The following is a 16,634-nucleotide window of genomic DNA, read 5'->3' on the forward strand; positions in this document are numbered from 1 at the left end:
TGAGAAGAGAGCGCTGAGTGAAAGATAGAAGCGCACCTTAACGGGCACAGGGGTCCAGTGGAGAGAGGGTTGAAATGAAGAAAAGGATGGAAACAGCAAAGGAAGAGACAGCACCAGCAGCACACAAAAAGATCTGACTTTTACCAGAGATGATCAGGGGAAAGCGCGAACGCAGTCCCCCACTACCACAAATTATGCAGTCGAGTTTCCCGCATTTGGGGAAATCGCAGGGGTCAGCACACCCAGAGTGCAATGGATGAGCCTCGCCCTGGGAGAACCACCTTCGTGATCATGGTATCTCCCCTGCCAGGTAAGTATGAGTTGGATTAGGGCTCAGGAGGGCCCCTGCTTGGGCACACCCCCGTCAAGTGAAGGAGGTTGACCGGAGCCATGACAAGTGAACTCTCGGCAGGGGACGGGAAAAGAAAACTGCAGGGAGGCTGCATCTCTTCACGTTGACATGGGAAGGCGGAAGGGTGACTGTTCCTGAAGCACCCCCAAACTATGCGCACAACTAGTGCAAATCCTTCCCAGGGCACACTGCAGCAGATGAATTTGCATACCGTCATGTCATAAAAGCAGTCGGGCACAGTTACAGTAGCTGCAACCCTCATCTCCATATGAAAAGCAACAGGCAGTGCACCGTCCTATGTCTCAATGGGTTCTTAAATTGGAAAATAAAATATAAAAGGCAGCTTGAGATTTAACCCCCTCGCTGCTGAGGGTTTTCTCATCCTCGCACCGAGACCATTTTCCGACGTTAGCGCTCGTCCGAACGTCGTCGTCACGGATTTCTTTTTATTTATTTTTTCTTTCTTTCTTATCCCCCCTGCGGCACTCACACAAATTATACCTTGGTTTTTGTTTGTTTGTTTGTTTTTTCTTTCAAAAGACTTTGTAGTCTCAAAAAAGCCATTAGTCTTTTTACTGATTTGAACACGTCAAAAGTTGTTTCACCCAAATGGCCCAAAAAGCGTATTTCTCAAGCAAGTGAACCAAAAGCAAATGTGATTTTTTTTCTTTTGTCCCCCGTCTTATAAGCACCATAGACAAATACTTTGTGTTTTGCCACCAATCCACCTGCCCAAAATCTGCACGCAAACCAAAAATGCTCTCTTTCTTCTAGTTTTCGCCGCCTCAATTTAAACGCTTACTATGTGTAGGAAGACTACGGCAGCCCAGCGAGGCCTACCATTTTACAAAGTAGACAAGCTACTGCATGAAATGAGGGAGCAAAGTTTTTTTTCTCTCTCCCCCTCATATCTGACACAATCTGGGGGCCTACTTTACTTTACAAAGCAAGTGAAACCGTGTGGGTCCTGCAGCGCCCTGTATTGGTTGTATATGCGAAGCACAGTACAAGGCCGGAAAAAGCAAGGAAGCATGCAGCCAGCGCACAGGAGAAGAGATGAGAAGAGAGCGCTGAGTGAAAGATAGAAGCGCACCTTAACGGGCACAGGGGTCCAGTGGAGGGAGAGTTGAAATGAAGAAAAGGATGGAAACAGCAAAGGAGGAGACAGCACCAGCAGCACACAAAAAGATCTGACTTTTACCAGAGATGATCAGGGGAAAGCGCGAACGCAGTCCCCCACTACCACAAATTATGCAGTCGAGTTTCCCGCATTTGGGGAAATCGCAGGGGTCAGCACACCCGGAGTGCAATGGATGAGCCTCGCCCTGGTAGAACCACCTTCGTGATCATGGTATCTCCCCTGCCAGGTAAGTATAAGTTGGACTAGGGCTCAGGAGGGCCCCTGCTTGGGCACACCCCCGTCAAGTGAAGGAGGTTGACCGGAGCCATGACAAGTGAACTCTCGGCAGGGGACGGGAAAAGAAAACTGCAGGGAGGCTGCATCTCTTCACGTTGACATGGGAAGGCGGAAGGGTGACTGTTCCTGAAGCACCCCCAAACTATGCGCACAACTAGTGCAAATCCTTCCCAGGGCACACTGCAGCAGATGAATTTGCATACCGTCATGTCATAAAAGCAGTCGGGCACAGTTACAGTAGCTGCAACCCTCATCTCCATATGAAAAGCAACAGGCAGTGCACCGTCCTATGTCTCAATGGGTTCTTAAATTGGAAAATAAAATATAAAAGGCAGCTTGAGATTTAACCCCCTCGCTGCTGAGGGTTTTCTCATCCTCGCACCGAGACCATTTTCCGACGTTAGCGCTCGTCCGAACGTCGTCGTCACGGATTTCTTTTTATTTATTTTTTCTTTCTTTCTTATCCCCCCTGCGGCACTCACACAAATTATACCTTGGTTTTTGTTTGTTTTTTTTTTCTTTCAAAAGACTTTGTAGTCTCAAAAAAGCCATTAGTCTTTTTACTGATTTGAACACGTCAAAAGTTGTTTCACCCAAATGGCCCAAAAAGCGTATTTCTCAAGCAAGTGAACCAAAAGCAAATGTGATTTTTTTTCTTTTGTCCCCCGTCTTATAAGCACCATAGACAAATACTTTGTGTTTTGCCACCAATCCACCTGCCCAAAATCTGCACGCAAACCAAAAATGCTCTCTTTCTTCTAGTTTTCGCCGCCTCAATTTAAACGCTTACTATGTGTAGGAAGACTACGGCAGCCCAGCGAGGCCTACCATTTTACAAAGTAGACAAGCTACTGCATGAAATGAGGGAGCAAAGTTTTTTTTCTCTCTCCCCCTCATATCTGACACAATCTGGGGGCCTACTTTACAAAGCAAGTGAAACCGTGTGGGTCCTGCAGCGCCCTGTATTGGTTGTTTATGCGAAGCACAGTACAAGGCCGGAAAAAGCAAGGAAGCATGCAGCCAGCGCACAGGAGAAGAGATGAGAAGAGAGCGCTGAGTGAAAGATAGAAGCGCACCTTAACGGGCACAGGGGTCCAGTGGAGGGAGAGTTGAAATGAAGAAAAGGATGGAAACAGCAAAGGAAGAGACAGCACCAGCAGCACACAAAAAGATCTGACTTTTACCAGAGATGATCAGGGGAAAGCGCGAACGCAGTCCCCCACTACCACAAATTATGCAGTCGAGTTTCCTGCATTTGGGGAAATCGCAGGGGTCAGCACACCCGGAGTGCAATGGATGAGCCTCACCCTGGGAGAACCACCTTCGTGATCATGGTATCTCCCCTGCCAGGTAAGTATGAGTTGGACTAGGGCTCAGGAGGGCCCCTGCTTGGGCACACCCCCGTCAAGTGAAGGAGGTTGACCGGAGCCATGACAAGTGAACTCTCGGCAGGGGACGGGAAAAGAAAACTGCAGGGAGGCTGCATCTCTTCACGTTGACATGGGAAGGCGGAAGGGTGACTGTTCCTGAAGCACCCCCAAACTATGCGCACAACTAGTGCAAATCCTTCCCAGGGCACACTGCAGCAGATGAATTTGCATACCGTCATGTCATAAAAGCAGTCGGGCACAGTTACAGTAGCTGCAACCCTCATCTCCATATGAAAAGCAACAGGCAGTGCACCGTCCTATGTCTCAATGGGTTCTTAAATTGGAAAATAAAATATAAAAGGCAGCTTGAGATTTAACCCCCTCGCTGCTGAGGGTTTTCTCATCCTCGCACCGAGACCATTTTCCGACGTTAGCGCTCGTCCGAACGTCGTCGTCACGGATTTCTTTTTATTTATTTTTTCTTTCTTTCTTATCCCCCCTGCGGCACTCACACAAATTATACCTTGGTTTTTGTTTGTTTGTTTTTTCTTTCAAAAGACTTTGTAGTCTCAAAAAAGCCATTAGTCTTTTTACTGATTTGAACACGTCAAAAGTTGTTTCACCCAAATGGCCCAAAAAGCGTATTTCTCAAGCAAGTGAACCAAAAGCAAATGTGATTTTTTTTCTTTTGTCCCCCGTCTTATAAGCACCATAGACAAATACTTTGTGTTTTGCCACCAATCCACCTGCCCAAAATCTGCACGCAAACCAAAAATGCTCTCTTTCTTCTAGTTTTCGCCGCCTCAATTTAAACGCTTACTATGTGTAGGAAGACTACGGCAGCCCAGCGAGGCCTACCATTTTACAAAGTAGACAAGCTACTGCATGAAATGAGGGAGCAAAGTTTTTTTTCTCTCTCCCCCTCATATCTGACACAATCTGGGGGCCTACTTTACTTTACAAAGCAAGTGAAACCGTGTGGGTCCTGCAGCGCCCTGTATTGGTTGTATATGCGAAGCACAGTACAAGGCCGGAAAAAGCAAGGAAGCATGCAGCCAGCGCACAGGAGAAGAGATGAGAAGAGAGCGCTGAGTGAAAGATAGAAGCGCACCTTAACGGGCACAGGGGTCCAGTGGAGGGAGAGTTGAAATGAAGAAAAGGATGGAAACAGCAAAGGAGGAGACAGCACCAGCAGCACACAAAAAGATCTGACTTTTACCAGAGATGATCAGGGGAAAGCGCGAACGCAGTCCCCCACTACCACAAATTATGCAGTCGAGTTTCCCGCATTTGGGGAAATCGCAGGGGTCAGCACACCCGGAGTGCAATGGATGAGCCTCGCCCTGGTAGAACCACCTTCGTGATCATGGTATCTCCCCTGCCAGGTAAGTATGAGTTGGACTAGGGCTCAGGAGGGCCCCTGCTTGGGCACACCCCCGTCAAGTGAAGGAGGTTGACCGGAGCCATGACAAGTGAACTCTCGGCAGGGGACGGGAAAAGAAAACTGCAGGGAGGCTGCATCTCTTCACGTTGACATGGGAAGGCGGAAGGGTGACTGTTCCTGAAGCACCCCCAAACTATGCGCACAACTAGTGCAAATCCTTCCCAGGGCACACTGCAGCAGATGAATTTGCATACCGTCATGTCATAAAAGCAGTCGGGCACAGTTACAGTAGCTGCAACCCTCATCTCCATATGAAAAGCAACAGGCAGTGCACCGTCCTATGTCTCAATGGGTTCTTAAATTGGAAAATAAAATATAAAAGGCAGCTTGAGATTTAACCCCCTCGCTGCTGAGGGTTTTCTCATCCTCGCACCGAGACCATTTTCCGACGTTAGCGCTCGTCCGAACGTCGTCGTCACGGATTTCTTTTTATTTATTTTTTCTTTCTTTCTTATCCCCCCTGCGGCACTCACACAAATTATACCTTGGTTTTTGTTTGTTTTTTTTTTCTTTCAAAAGACTTTGTAGTCTCAAAAAAGCCATTAGTCTTTTTACTGATTTGAACACGTCAAAAGTTGTTTCACCCAAATGGCCCAAAAAGCGTATTTCTCAAGCAAGTGAACCAAAAGCAAATGTGATTTTTTTTCTTTTGTCCCCCGTCTTATAAGCACCATAGACAAATACTTTGTGTTTTGCCACCAATCCACCTGCCCAAAATCTGCACGCAAACCAAAAATGCTCTCTTTCTTCTAGTTTTCGCCGCCTCAATTTAAACGCTTACTATGTGTAGGAAGACTACGGCAGCCCAGCGAGGCCTACCATTTTACAAAGTAGACAAGCTACTGCATGAAATGAGGGAGCAAAGTTTTTTTTCCTCTCTCCCCCTCATATCTGACACAATCTGGGGGCCTACTTTACAAAGCAAGTGAAACCGTGTGGGTCCTGCAGCGCCCTGTATTGGTTGTTTATGCGAAGCACAGTACAAGGCCGGAAAAAGCAAGGAAGCATGCAGCCAGCGCACAGGAGAAGAGATGAGAAGAGAGCGCTGAGTGAAAGATAGAAGCGCACCTTAACGGGCACAGGGGTCCAGTGGAGGGAGAGTTGAAATGAAGAAAAGGATGGAAACAGCAAAGGAAGAGACAGCACCAGCAGCACACAAAAAGATCTGACTTTTACCAGAGATGATCAGGGGAAAGCGCGAACGCAGTCCCCCACTACCACAAATTATGCAGTCGAGTTTCCTGCATTTGGGGAAATCGCAGGGGTCAGCACACCCGGAGTGCAATGGATGAGCCTCACCCTGGGAGAACCACCTTCGTGATCATGGTATCTCCCCTGCCAGGTAAGTATGAGTTGGACTAGGGCTCAGGAGGGCCCCTGCTTGGGCACACCCCCGTCAAGTGAAGGAGGTTGACCGGAGCCATGACAAGTGAACTCTCGGCAGGGGACGGGAAAAGAAAACTGCAGGGAGGCTGCATCTCTTCACGTTGACATGGGAAGGCGGAAGGGTGACTGTTCCTGAAGCACCCCCAAACTATGCGCACAACTAGTGCAAATCCTTCCCAGGGCACACTGCAGCAGATGAATTTGCATACCGTCATGTCATAAAAGCAGTCGGGCACAGTTACAGTAGCTGCAACCCTCATCTCCATATGAAAAGCAACAGGCAGTGCACCGTCCTATGTCTCAATGGGTTCTTAAATTGGAAAATAAAATATAAAAGGCAGCTTGAGATTTAACCCCCTCGCTGCTGAGGGTTTTCTCATCCTCGCACCGAGACCATTTTCCGACGTTAGCGCTCGTCCGAACGTCGTCGTCACGGATTTCTTTTTATTTATTTTTTCTTTCTTTCTTATCCCCCCTGCGGCACTCACACAAATTATACCTTGGTTTTTGTTTGTTTGTTTTTTCTTTCAAAAGACTTTGTAGTCTCAAAAAAGCCATTAGTCTTTTTACTGATTTGAACACGTCAAAAGTTGTTTCACCCAAATGGCCCAAAAAGCGTATTTCTCAAGCAAGTGAACCAAAAGCAAATGTGATTTTTTTTCTTTTGTCCCCCGTCTTATAAGCACCATAGACAAATACTTTGTGTTTTGCCACCAATCCACCTGCCCAAAATCTGCACGCAAACCAAAAATGCTCTCTTTCTTCTAGTTTTCGCCGCCTCAATTTAAACGCTTACTATGTGTAGGAAGACTACGGCAGCCCAGCGAGGCCTACCATTTTACAAAGTAGACAAGCTACTGCATGAAATGAGGGAGCAAAGTTTTTTTTCTCTCTCCCCCTCATATCTGACACAATCTGGGGGCCTACTTTACAAAGCAAGTGAAACCGTGTGGGTCCTGCAGCGCCCTGTATTGGTTGTATATGCGAAGCACAGTACAAGGCCGGAAAAAGCAAGGAAGCATGCAGCCAGCGCACAGGAGAAGAGATGAGAAGAGAGCGCTGAGTGAAAGATAGAAGCGCACCTTAACGGGCACAGGGGTCCAGTGGAGGGAGAGTTGAAATGAAGAAAAGGATGGAAACAGCAAAGGAAGAGACAGCACCAGCAGCACACAAAAAGATCTGACTTTTACCAGAGATGATCAGGGGAAAGCGCGAACGCAGTCCCCCACTACCACAAATTATGCAGTTGAGTTTCCCGCATTTGGGGAAATCGCAGGGGTCAGCACACCCGGAGTGCAATGGATGAGCCTCGCCCTGGGAGAACCACCTTCGTGATCATGGTATCTCCCCTGCCAGGTAAGTATGAGTTGGACTAGGGCTCAGGAGGGCCCCTGCTTGGGCACACCCCCGTCAAGTGAAGGAGGTTGACCGGAGCCATGACAAGTGAACTCTCGGCAGGGGACGGGAAAAGAAAACTGCAGGGAGGCTGCATCTCTTCACGTTGACATGGGAAGGCGGAAGGGTGACTGTTCCTGAAGCACCCCCAAACTATGCGCACAACTAGTGCAAATCCTTCCCAGGGCACACTGCAGCAGATGAATTTGCATACCGTCATGTCATAAAAGCAGTCGGGCACAGTTACAGTAGCTGCAACCCTCATCTCCATATGAAAAGCAACAGGCAGTGCACCGTCCTATGTCTCAATGGGTTCTTAAATTGGAAAATAAAATATAAAAGGCAGCTTGAGATTTAACCCCCTCGCTGCTGAGGGTTTTCTCATCCTCGCACCGAGACCATTTTCCGACGTTAGCGCTCGTCCGAACGTCGTCGTCACGGATTTCTTTTTATTTATTTTTTCTTTCTTTCTTATCCCCCCTGCGGCACTCACACAAATTATACCTTGGTTTTTGCTTGTTTTTTTTTTCTTTCAAAAGACTTTGTAGTCTCAAAAAAGCCATTAGTCTTTTTACTGATTTGAACACGTCAAAAGTTGTTTCACCCAAATGGCCCAAAAAGCGTATTTCTCAAGCAAGTGAACCAAAAGCAAATGTGATTTTTTTTCTTTTGTCCCCCGTCTTATAAGCACCATAGACAAATACTTTGTGTTTTGCCACCAATCCACCTGCCCAAAATCTGCACGCAAACCAAAAATGCTCTCTTTCTTCTAGTTTTCGCCGCCTCAATTTAAACGCTTACTATGTGTAGGAAGACTACGGCAGCCCAGCGAGGCCTACCATTTTACAAAGTAGACAAGCTACTGCATGAAATGAGGGAGCAAAGTTTTTTTTCTCTCTCCCCCTCATATCTGACACAATCTGGGGGCCTACTTTACTTTACAAAGCAAGTGAAACCGTGTGGGTCCTGCAGCGCCCTGTATTGGTTGTATATGCGAAGCACAGTACAAGGCCGGAAAAAGCAAGGAAGCATGCAGCCAGCGCACAGGAGAAGAGATGAGAAGAGAGCGCTGAGTGAAAGATAGAAGCGCACCTTAACGGGCACAGGGGTCCAGTGGAGGGAGAGTTGAAATGAAGAAAAGGATGGAAACAGCAAAGGAGGAGACAGCACCAGCAGCACACAAAAAGATCTGACTTTTACCAGAGATGATCAGGGGAAAGCGCGAACGCAGTCCCCCACTACCACAAATTATGCAGTCGAGTTTCCCGCATTTGGGGAAATCGCAGGGGTCAGCACACCCGGAGTGCAATGGATGAGCCTCGCCCTGGTAGAACCACCTTCGTGATCATGGTATCTCCCCTGCCAGGTAAGTATGAGTTGGACTAGGGCTCAGGAGGGCCCCTGCTTGGGCACACCCCCGTCAAGTGAAGGAGGTTGACCGGAGCCATGACAAGTGAACTCTCGGCAGGGGACGGGAAAAGAAAACTGCAGGGAGGCTGCATCTCTTCACGTTGACATGGGAAGGCGGAAGGGTGACTGTTCCTGAAGCACCCCCAAACTATGCGCACAACTAGTGCAAATCCTTCCCAGGGCACACTGCAGCAGATGAATTTGCATACCGTCATGTCATAAAAGCAGTCGGGCACAGTTACAGTAGCTGCAACCCTCATCTCCATATGAAAAGCAACAGGCAGTGCACCGTCCTATGTCTCAATGGGTTCTTAAATTGGAAAATAAAATATAAAAGGCAGCTTGAGATTTAACCCCCTCGCTGCTGAGGGTTTTCTCATCCTCGCACCGAGACCATTTTCCGACGTTAGCGCTCGTCCGAACGTCGTCGTCACGGATTTCTTTTTATTTATTTTTTCTTTCTTTCTTATCCCCCCTGCGGCACTCACACAAATTATACCTTGGTTTTTGTTTGTTTTTTTTTTCTTTCAAAAGACTTTGTAGTCTCAAAAAAGCCATTAGTCTTTTTACTGATTTGAACACGTCAAAAGTTGTTTCACCCAAATGGCCCAAAAAGCGTATTTCTCAAGCAAGTGAACCAAAAGCAAATGTGATTTTTTTTCTTTTGTCCCCCGTCTTATAAGCACCATAGACAAATACTTTGTGTTTTGCCACCAATCCACCTGCCCAAAATCTGCACGCAAACCAAAAATGCTCTCTTTCTTCTAGTTTTCGCCGCCTCAATTTAAACGCTTACTATGTGTAGGAAGACTACGGCAGCCCAGCGAGGCCTACCATTTTACAAAGTAGACAAGCTACTGCATGAAATGAGGGAGCAAAGTTTTTTTTCCTCTCTCCCCCTCATATCTGACACAATCTGGGGGCCTACTTTACAAAGCAAGTGAAACCGTGTGGGTCCTGCAGCGCCCTGTATTGGTTGTTTATGCGAAGCACAGTACAAGGCCGGAAAAAGCAAGGAAGCATGCAGCCAGCGCACAGGAGAAGAGATGAGAAGAGAGCGCTGAGTGAAAGATAGAAGCGCACCTTAACGGGCACAGGGGTCCAGTGGAGGGAGAGTTGAAATGAAGAAAAGGATGGAAACAGCAAAGGAAGAGACAGCACCAGCAGCACACAAAAAGATCTGACTTTTACCAGAGATGATCAGGGGAAAGCGCGAACGCAGTCCCCCACTACCACAAATTATGCAGTCGAGTTTCCTGCATTTGGGGAAATCGCAGGGGTCAGCACACCCGGAGTGCAATGGATGAGCCTCACCCTGGGAGAACCACCTTCGTGATCATGGTATCTCCCCTGCCAGGTAAGTATGAGTTGGACTAGGGCTCAGGAGGGCCCCTGCTTGGGCACACCCCCGTCAAGTGAAGGAGGTTGACCGGAGCCATGACAAGTGAACTCTCGGCAGGGGACGGGAAAAGAAAACTGCAGGGAGGCTGCATCTCTTCACGTTGACATGGGAAGGCGGAAGGGTGACTGTTCCTGAAGCACCCCCAAACTATGCGCACAACTAGTGCAAATCCTTCCCAGGGCACACTGCAGCAGATGAATTTGCATACCGTCATGTCATAAAAGCAGTCGGGCACAGTTACAGTAGCTGCAACCCTCATCTCCATATGAAAAGCAACAGGCAGTGCACCGTCCTATGTCTCAATGGGTTCTTAAATTGGAAAATAAAATATAAAAGGCAGCTTGAGATTTAACCCCCTCGCTGCTGAGGGTTTTCTCATCCTCGCACCGAGACCATTTTCCGACGTTAGCGCTCGTCCGAACGTCGTCGTCACGGATTTCTTTTTATTTATTTTTTCTTTCTTTCTTATCCCCCCTGCGGCACTCACACAAATTATACCTTGGTTTTTGTTTGTTTGTTTTTTCTTTCAAAAGACTTTGTAGTCTCAAAAAAGCCATTAGTCTTTTTACTGATTTGAACACGTCAAAAGTTGTTTCACCCAAATGGCCCAAAAAGCGTATTTCTCAAGCAAGTGAACCAAAAGCAAATGTGATTTTTTTTCTTTTGTCCCCCGTCTTATAAGCACCATAGACAAATACTTTGTGTTTTGCCACCAATCCACCTGCCCAAAATCTGCACGCAAACCAAAAATGCTCTCTTTCTTCTAGTTTTCGCCGCCTCAATTTAAACGCTTACTATGTGTAGGAAGACTACGGCAGCCCAGCGAGGCCTACCATTTTACAAAGTAGACAAGCTACTGCATGAAATGAGGGAGCAAAGTTTTTTTTCTCTCTCCCCCTCATATCTGACACAATCTGGGGGCCTACTTTACAAAGCAAGTGAAACCGTGTGGGTCCTGCAGCGCCCTGTATTGGTTGTATATGCGAAGCACAGTACAAGGCCGGAAAAAGCAAGGAAGCATGCAGCCAGCGCACAGGAGAAGAGATGAGAAGAGAGCGCTGAGTGAAAGATAGAAGCGCACCTTAACGGGCACAGGGGTCCAGTGGAGGGAGAGTTGAAATGAAGAAAAGGATGGAAACAGCAAAGGAAGAGACAGCACCAGCAGCACACAAAAAGATCTGACTTTTACCAGAGATGATCAGGGGAAAGCGCGAACGCAGTCCCCCACTACCACAAATTATGCAGTTGAGTTTCCCGCATTTGGGGAAATCGCAGGGGTCAGCACACCCGGAGTGCAATGGATGAGCCTCGCCCTGGGAGAACCACCTTCGTGATCATGGTATCTCCCCTGCCAGGTAAGTATGAGTTGGACTAGGGCTCAGGAGGGCCCCTGCTTGGGCACACCCCCGTCAAGTGAAGGAGGTTGACCGGAGCCATGACAAGTGAACTCTCGGCAGGGGACGGGAAAAGAAAACTGCAGGGAGGCTGCATCTCTTCACGTTGACATGGGAAGGCGGAAGGGTGACTGTTCCTGAAGCACCCCCAAACTATGCGCACAACTAGTGCAAATCCTTCCCAGGGCACACTGCAGCAGATGAATTTGCATACCGTCATGTCATAAAAGCAGTCGGGCACAGTTACAGTAGCTGCAACCCTCATCTCCATATGAAAAGCAACAGGCAGTGCACCGTCCTATGTCTCAATGGGTTCTTAAATTGGAAAATAAAATATAAAAGGCAGCTTGAGATTTAACCCCCTCGCTGCTGAGGGTTTTCTCATCCTCGCACCGAGACCATTTTCCGACGTTAGCGCTCGTCCGAACGTCGTCGTCACGGATTTCTTTTTATTTATTTTTTCTTTCTTTCTTATCCCCCCTGCGGCACTCACACAAATTATACCTTGGTTTTTGCTTGTTTTTTTTTTCTTTCAAAAGACTTTGTAGTCTCAAAAAAGCCATTAGTCTTTTTACTGATTTGAACACGTCAAAAGTTGTTTCACCCAAATGGCCCAAAAAGCGTATTTCTCAAGCAAGTGAACCAAAAGCAAATGTGATTTTTTTTCTTTTGTCCCCCGTCTTATAAGCACCATAGACAAATACTTTGTGTTTTGCCACCAATCCACCTGCCCAAAATCTGCACGCAAACCAAAAATGCTCTCTTTATTCTAGTTTTCGCCGCCTCAATTTAAACGCTTACTATGTGTAGGAAGACTACGGCAGCCCAGCGAGGCCTACCATTTTACAAAGTAGACAAGCTACTGCATGAAATGAGGGAGCAAAGTATTTTTTCTCTCTCCCCCTCATATCTGTCTGACACAATCTGGGGGCCTACTTTACAAAGCAAGTGAAACCGTGTGGGTCCTGCAGCGCCCTGTATTGGTTGTTTATGCAAAGCACAGTACAAGGCCGGAAAAAGCAAGGAAGCATGCAGCCAGCGCACAGGAGAAAAGATGAGAAGAGAGCGCTGAGTGAAAGATAGAAGCGCACCTTAACGGGCACAGGGGTCCAGTGGAGGGAGGGTTGAAATGAAGAAAAGGATGGAAACAGCAAAGGAAGAGACAGCACCAGCAGCACACAAAAAGATCTGACTTTTACCAGAGATGATCAGGGGAAAGCGCGAACGCAGTCCCCCACTACCACAAATTATGCAGTCGAGTTTCCCGCATTTGGGGAAATCGCAGGGGTCAGCACACCCGGAGTGCAATGGATGAGCCTCGCCCTGGGAGAACCACCTTCGTGATCATGGTATCTCCCCTGCCAGGTAAGTATGAGTTGGACTAGGGCTCAGGAGGGCCCCTGCTTGGGCACACCCCCGTCAAGTGAAGGAGGTTGACCGGAGCCATGACAAGTGAACTCTCGGCAGGGGACGGGAAAAGAAAACTGCAGGGAGGCTGCATCTCTTCACGTTGACATGGGAAGGCGGAAGGGTGACTGTTCCTGAAGCACCCCCAAACTATGCGCACAACTAGTGCAAATCCTTCCCAGGGCACACTGCAGCAGATGAATTTGCATACCGTCATGTCATAAAAGCAGTCGGGCACAGTTACAGTAGCTGCAACCCTCATCTCCATATGAAAAGCAACAGGCAGTGCACCGTCCTATGTCTCAATGGGTTCTTAAATTGGAAAATAAAATATAAAAGGCAGCTTGAGATTTAACCCCCTCGCTGCTGAGGGTTTTCTCATCCTCGCACCGAGACCATTTTCCGACGTTAGCGCTCGTCCGAACGTCGTCGTCACGGATTTCTTTTTATTTATTTTTTCTTTCTTTCTTATCCCCCCTGCGGCACTCACACAAATTATACCTTGGTTTTTGTTTGTTTGTTTTTTCTTTCAAAAGACTTTGTAGTCTCAAAAAAGCCATTAGTCTTTTTACTGATTTGAACACGTCAAAAGTTGTTTCACCCAAATGGCCCAAAAAGCGTATTTCTCAAGCAAGTGAACCAAAAGCAAATGTGATTTTTTTTCTTTTGTCCCCCGTCTTATAAGCACCATAGACAAATACTTTGTGTTTTGCCACCAATCCACCTGCCCAAAATCTGCACGCAAACCAAAAATGCTCTCTTTCTTCTAGTTTTCGCCGCCTCAATTTAAACGCTTACTATGTGTAGGAAGACTACGGCAGCCCAGCGAGGCCTACCATTTTACAAAGTAGACAAGCTACTGCATGAAATGAGGGAGCAAAGTTTTTTTTCTCTCTCCCCCTCATATCTGACACAATCTGGGGGCCTACTTTACAAAGCAAGTGAAACCGTGTGGGTCCTGCAGCGCCCTGTATTGGTTGTATATGCGAAGCACAGTACAAGGCCGGAAAAAGCAAGGAAGCATGCAGCCAGCGCACAGGAGAAGAGATGAGAAGAGAGCGCTGAGTGAAAGATAGAAGCGCACCTTAACGGGCACAGGGGTCCAGTGGAGGGAGGGTTGAAATGAAGAAAAGGATGGAAACAGCAAAGGAAGAGACAGCACCAGCAGCACACAAAAAGATCTGACTTTTACCAGAGATGATGAGGGGAAAGCGCGAACGCAGTCCCCCACTACCACAAATTATGCAGTCGAGTTTCCCGCATTTGGGGAAATCGCAGGGGTCAGCACACCCGGAGTGCAATGGATGAGCCTCGCCCTGGGAGAACCACCTTCGTGATCATGGTATCTCCCCTGCCAGGTAAGTATGAGTTGGACTAGGGCTCAGGAGGGCCCCTGCTTGGGCACACCCCCGTCAAGTGAAGGAGGTTGACCGGAGCCATGACAAGTGAACTCTCGGCAGGGGACGGGAAAAGAAAACTGCAGGGAGGCTGCATCTCTTCACGTTGACATGGGAAGGCGGAAGGGTGACTGTTCCTGAAGCACCCCCAAACTATGCGCACAACTAGTGCAAATCCTTCCCAGGGCACACTGCAGCAGATGAATTTGCATACCGTCATGTCATAAAAGCAGTCGGGCACAGTTACAGTAGCTGCAACCCTCATCTCTATATGAAAAGCAACAGGCAGTGCACCGTCCTATGTCTCAATGGGTTCTTAAATTGGAAAATAAAATATAAAAGGCAGCTTGAGATTTAACCCCCTCGCTGCTGAGGGTTTTCTCATCCTCGCACCGAGACCATTTTCCGACGTTAGCGCTCGTCCGAACGTCGTCGTCACGGATTTCTTTTTATTTATTTTTTCTTTCTTTCTTATCCCCCCTGCGGCACTCACACAAATTATACCTTGGTTTTTGTTTGTTTGTTTTTTCTTTCAAAAGACTTTGTAGTCTCAAAAAAGCCATTAGTCTTTTTACTGATTTGAACACGTCAAAAGTTGTTTCACCCAAATGGCCCAAAAAGCGTATTTCTCAAGCAAGTGAACCAAAAGCAAATGTGATTTTTTTTCTTTTGTCCCCCGTCTTATAAGCACCATAGACAAATACTTTGTGTTTTGCCACCAATCCACCTGCCCAAAATCTGCACGCAAACCAAAAATGCTCTCTTTCTTCTAGTTTTCGCCGCCTCAATTTAAACGCTTACTATGTGTAGGAAGACTACGGCAGCCCAGCGAGGCCTACTATTTTACAAAGTAGACAAGCTACTGCATGAAATGAGGGAGCAAAGTTTTTTTTCTCTCTCCCCCTCATATCTGACACAATCTGGGGGCCTACTTTACAAAGCAAGTGAAACCGTGTGGGTCCTGCAGCGCCCTGTATTGGTTGTATATGCGAAGCACAGTACAAGGCCGGAAAAAGCAAGGAAGCATGCAGCCAGCGCACAGGAGAAGAGATGAGAAGAGAGCGCTGAGTGAAAGATAGAAGCGCACCTTAACGGGCACAGGGGTCAAGTGGAGGGAGAGTTGAAATGAAGAAAAGGATGGAAACAGCAAAGGAAGAGACAGCACCAGCAGCACACAAAAAGATCTGACTTTTACCAGAGATGATCAGGGGAAAGCGCGAACGCAGTCCCCCACTACCACAAATTATGCAGTTGAGTTTCCCGCATTTGGGGAAATCGCAGGGGTCAGCACACCCGGAGTGCAATGGATGAGCCTCGCCCTGGGAGAACCACCTTCGTGATCAAGGTATCTCCCCTGCCAGGTAAGTATGAGTTGGACTAGGGCTCAGGAGGGCCCCTGCTTGGGCACACCCCCGTCAAGTGAAGGAGGTTGACCGGAGCCATGACAAGTGAACTCTCGGCAGGGGACGGGAAAAGAAAACTGCAGGGAGGCTGCATCTCTTCACGTTGACATGGGAAGGCGGAAGGGTGACTGTTCCTGAAGCACCCCCAAACTATGCGCACAACTAGTGCAAATCCTTCCCAGGGCACACTGCAGCAGATGAATTTGCATACCGTCATGTCATAAAAGCAGTCGGGCACAGTTACAGTAGCTGCAACCCTCATCTCCATATGAAAAGCAACAGGCAGTGCACCGTCCTATGTCTCAATGGGTTCTTAAATTGGAAAATAAAATATAAAAGGCAGCTTGAGATTTAACCCCCTCGCTGCTGAGGGTTTTCTCATCCTCGCACCGAGACCATTTTCCGACGTTAGCGCTCGTCCGAACGTCGTCGTCACGGATTTCTTTTTATTTATTTTTTCTTTCTTTCTTATCCCCCCTGCGGCACTCACACAAATTATACCTTGGTTTTTGCTTGTTTTTTTTTTCTTTCAAAAGACTTTGTAGTCTCAAAAAAGCCATTAGTCTTTTTACTGATTTGAACACGTCAAAAGTTGTTTCACCCAAATGGCCCAAAAAGCGTATTTCTCAAGCAAGTGAACCAAAAGCAAATGTGATTTTTTTTCTTTTGTCCCCCGTCTTATAAGCACCATAGACAAATACTTTGTGTTTTGCCACCAATCCACCTGCCCAAAATCTGCACGCAAACCAAAAATGCTCTCTTTATTCTAGTTTTCGCCGCCTCAATTTAAACGCTTACTATGTGTAGGAAGACTACGGCAGCCCAGCGAGGCCTACCATTTTACAAAGTAGACAAGC

At 47.5% G+C, this 16,634-nt stretch overlaps 12 non-coding genes across 12 annotated transcripts; all 12 read right to left on the reverse strand.

The window, feature by feature from the left end:
- Nucleotides 1–154: 154 nt before the first annotated feature.
- Nucleotides 155–318, reverse strand: LOC135002128 (U1 spliceosomal RNA). Its single transcript, XR_010203411.1, has one exon. It is a non-coding gene; the product is annotated as a U1 spliceosomal RNA (small nuclear RNA).
- Nucleotides 319–1,563: 1,245 nt separating this feature from the next.
- On the reverse strand, nucleotides 1,564–1,727 carry LOC135002095 (U1 spliceosomal RNA). The gene has a single exon (XR_010203381.1). It is a non-coding gene; the product is annotated as a U1 spliceosomal RNA (small nuclear RNA).
- Nucleotides 1,728–2,963: 1,236 nt separating this feature from the next.
- Nucleotides 2,964–3,127, reverse strand: LOC135002154 (U1 spliceosomal RNA). Its single transcript, XR_010203437.1, has one exon. It is a non-coding gene; the product is annotated as a U1 spliceosomal RNA (small nuclear RNA).
- A 1,241-nt stretch (nucleotides 3,128–4,368) lies between these two features.
- On the reverse strand, nucleotides 4,369–4,532 carry LOC135002096 (U1 spliceosomal RNA). Its single transcript, XR_010203382.1, has one exon. It is a non-coding gene; the product is annotated as a U1 spliceosomal RNA (small nuclear RNA).
- A 1,237-nt stretch (nucleotides 4,533–5,769) lies between these two features.
- LOC135002155 (U1 spliceosomal RNA) lies at nucleotides 5,770–5,933 on the reverse strand. Its single transcript, XR_010203438.1, has one exon. It is a non-coding gene; the product is annotated as a U1 spliceosomal RNA (small nuclear RNA).
- A 1,236-nt stretch (nucleotides 5,934–7,169) lies between these two features.
- LOC135002086 (U1 spliceosomal RNA) lies at nucleotides 7,170–7,333 on the reverse strand. Its single transcript, XR_010203372.1, has one exon. It is a non-coding gene; the product is annotated as a U1 spliceosomal RNA (small nuclear RNA).
- A 1,241-nt stretch (nucleotides 7,334–8,574) lies between these two features.
- On the reverse strand, nucleotides 8,575–8,738 carry LOC135002097 (U1 spliceosomal RNA). The gene has a single exon (XR_010203383.1). It is a non-coding gene; the product is annotated as a U1 spliceosomal RNA (small nuclear RNA).
- Nucleotides 8,739–9,975: 1,237 nt separating this feature from the next.
- LOC135002156 (U1 spliceosomal RNA) lies at nucleotides 9,976–10,139 on the reverse strand. Its single transcript, XR_010203439.1, has one exon. It is a non-coding gene; the product is annotated as a U1 spliceosomal RNA (small nuclear RNA).
- Nucleotides 10,140–11,375: 1,236 nt separating this feature from the next.
- LOC135002087 (U1 spliceosomal RNA) lies at nucleotides 11,376–11,539 on the reverse strand. Its single transcript, XR_010203373.1, has one exon. It is a non-coding gene; the product is annotated as a U1 spliceosomal RNA (small nuclear RNA).
- Nucleotides 11,540–12,779: 1,240 nt separating this feature from the next.
- On the reverse strand, nucleotides 12,780–12,943 carry LOC135002122 (U1 spliceosomal RNA). The gene has a single exon (XR_010203406.1). It is a non-coding gene; the product is annotated as a U1 spliceosomal RNA (small nuclear RNA).
- Nucleotides 12,944–14,179: 1,236 nt separating this feature from the next.
- On the reverse strand, nucleotides 14,180–14,343 carry LOC135002115 (U1 spliceosomal RNA). The gene has a single exon (XR_010203399.1). It is a non-coding gene; the product is annotated as a U1 spliceosomal RNA (small nuclear RNA).
- A 1,236-nt stretch (nucleotides 14,344–15,579) lies between these two features.
- LOC135002100 (U1 spliceosomal RNA) lies at nucleotides 15,580–15,743 on the reverse strand. Its single transcript, XR_010203386.1, has one exon. It is a non-coding gene; the product is annotated as a U1 spliceosomal RNA (small nuclear RNA).
- Nucleotides 15,744–16,634: the final 891 nt, after the last annotated feature.

Source organism: Pseudophryne corroboree, unplaced genomic scaffold, assembly GCF_028390025.1.
Source record: "Pseudophryne corroboree isolate aPseCor3 unplaced genomic scaffold, aPseCor3.hap2 scaffold_1714, whole genome shotgun sequence".
Lineage (NCBI taxonomy): Eukaryota > Metazoa > Chordata > Amphibia > Anura > Myobatrachidae > Pseudophryne > Pseudophryne corroboree.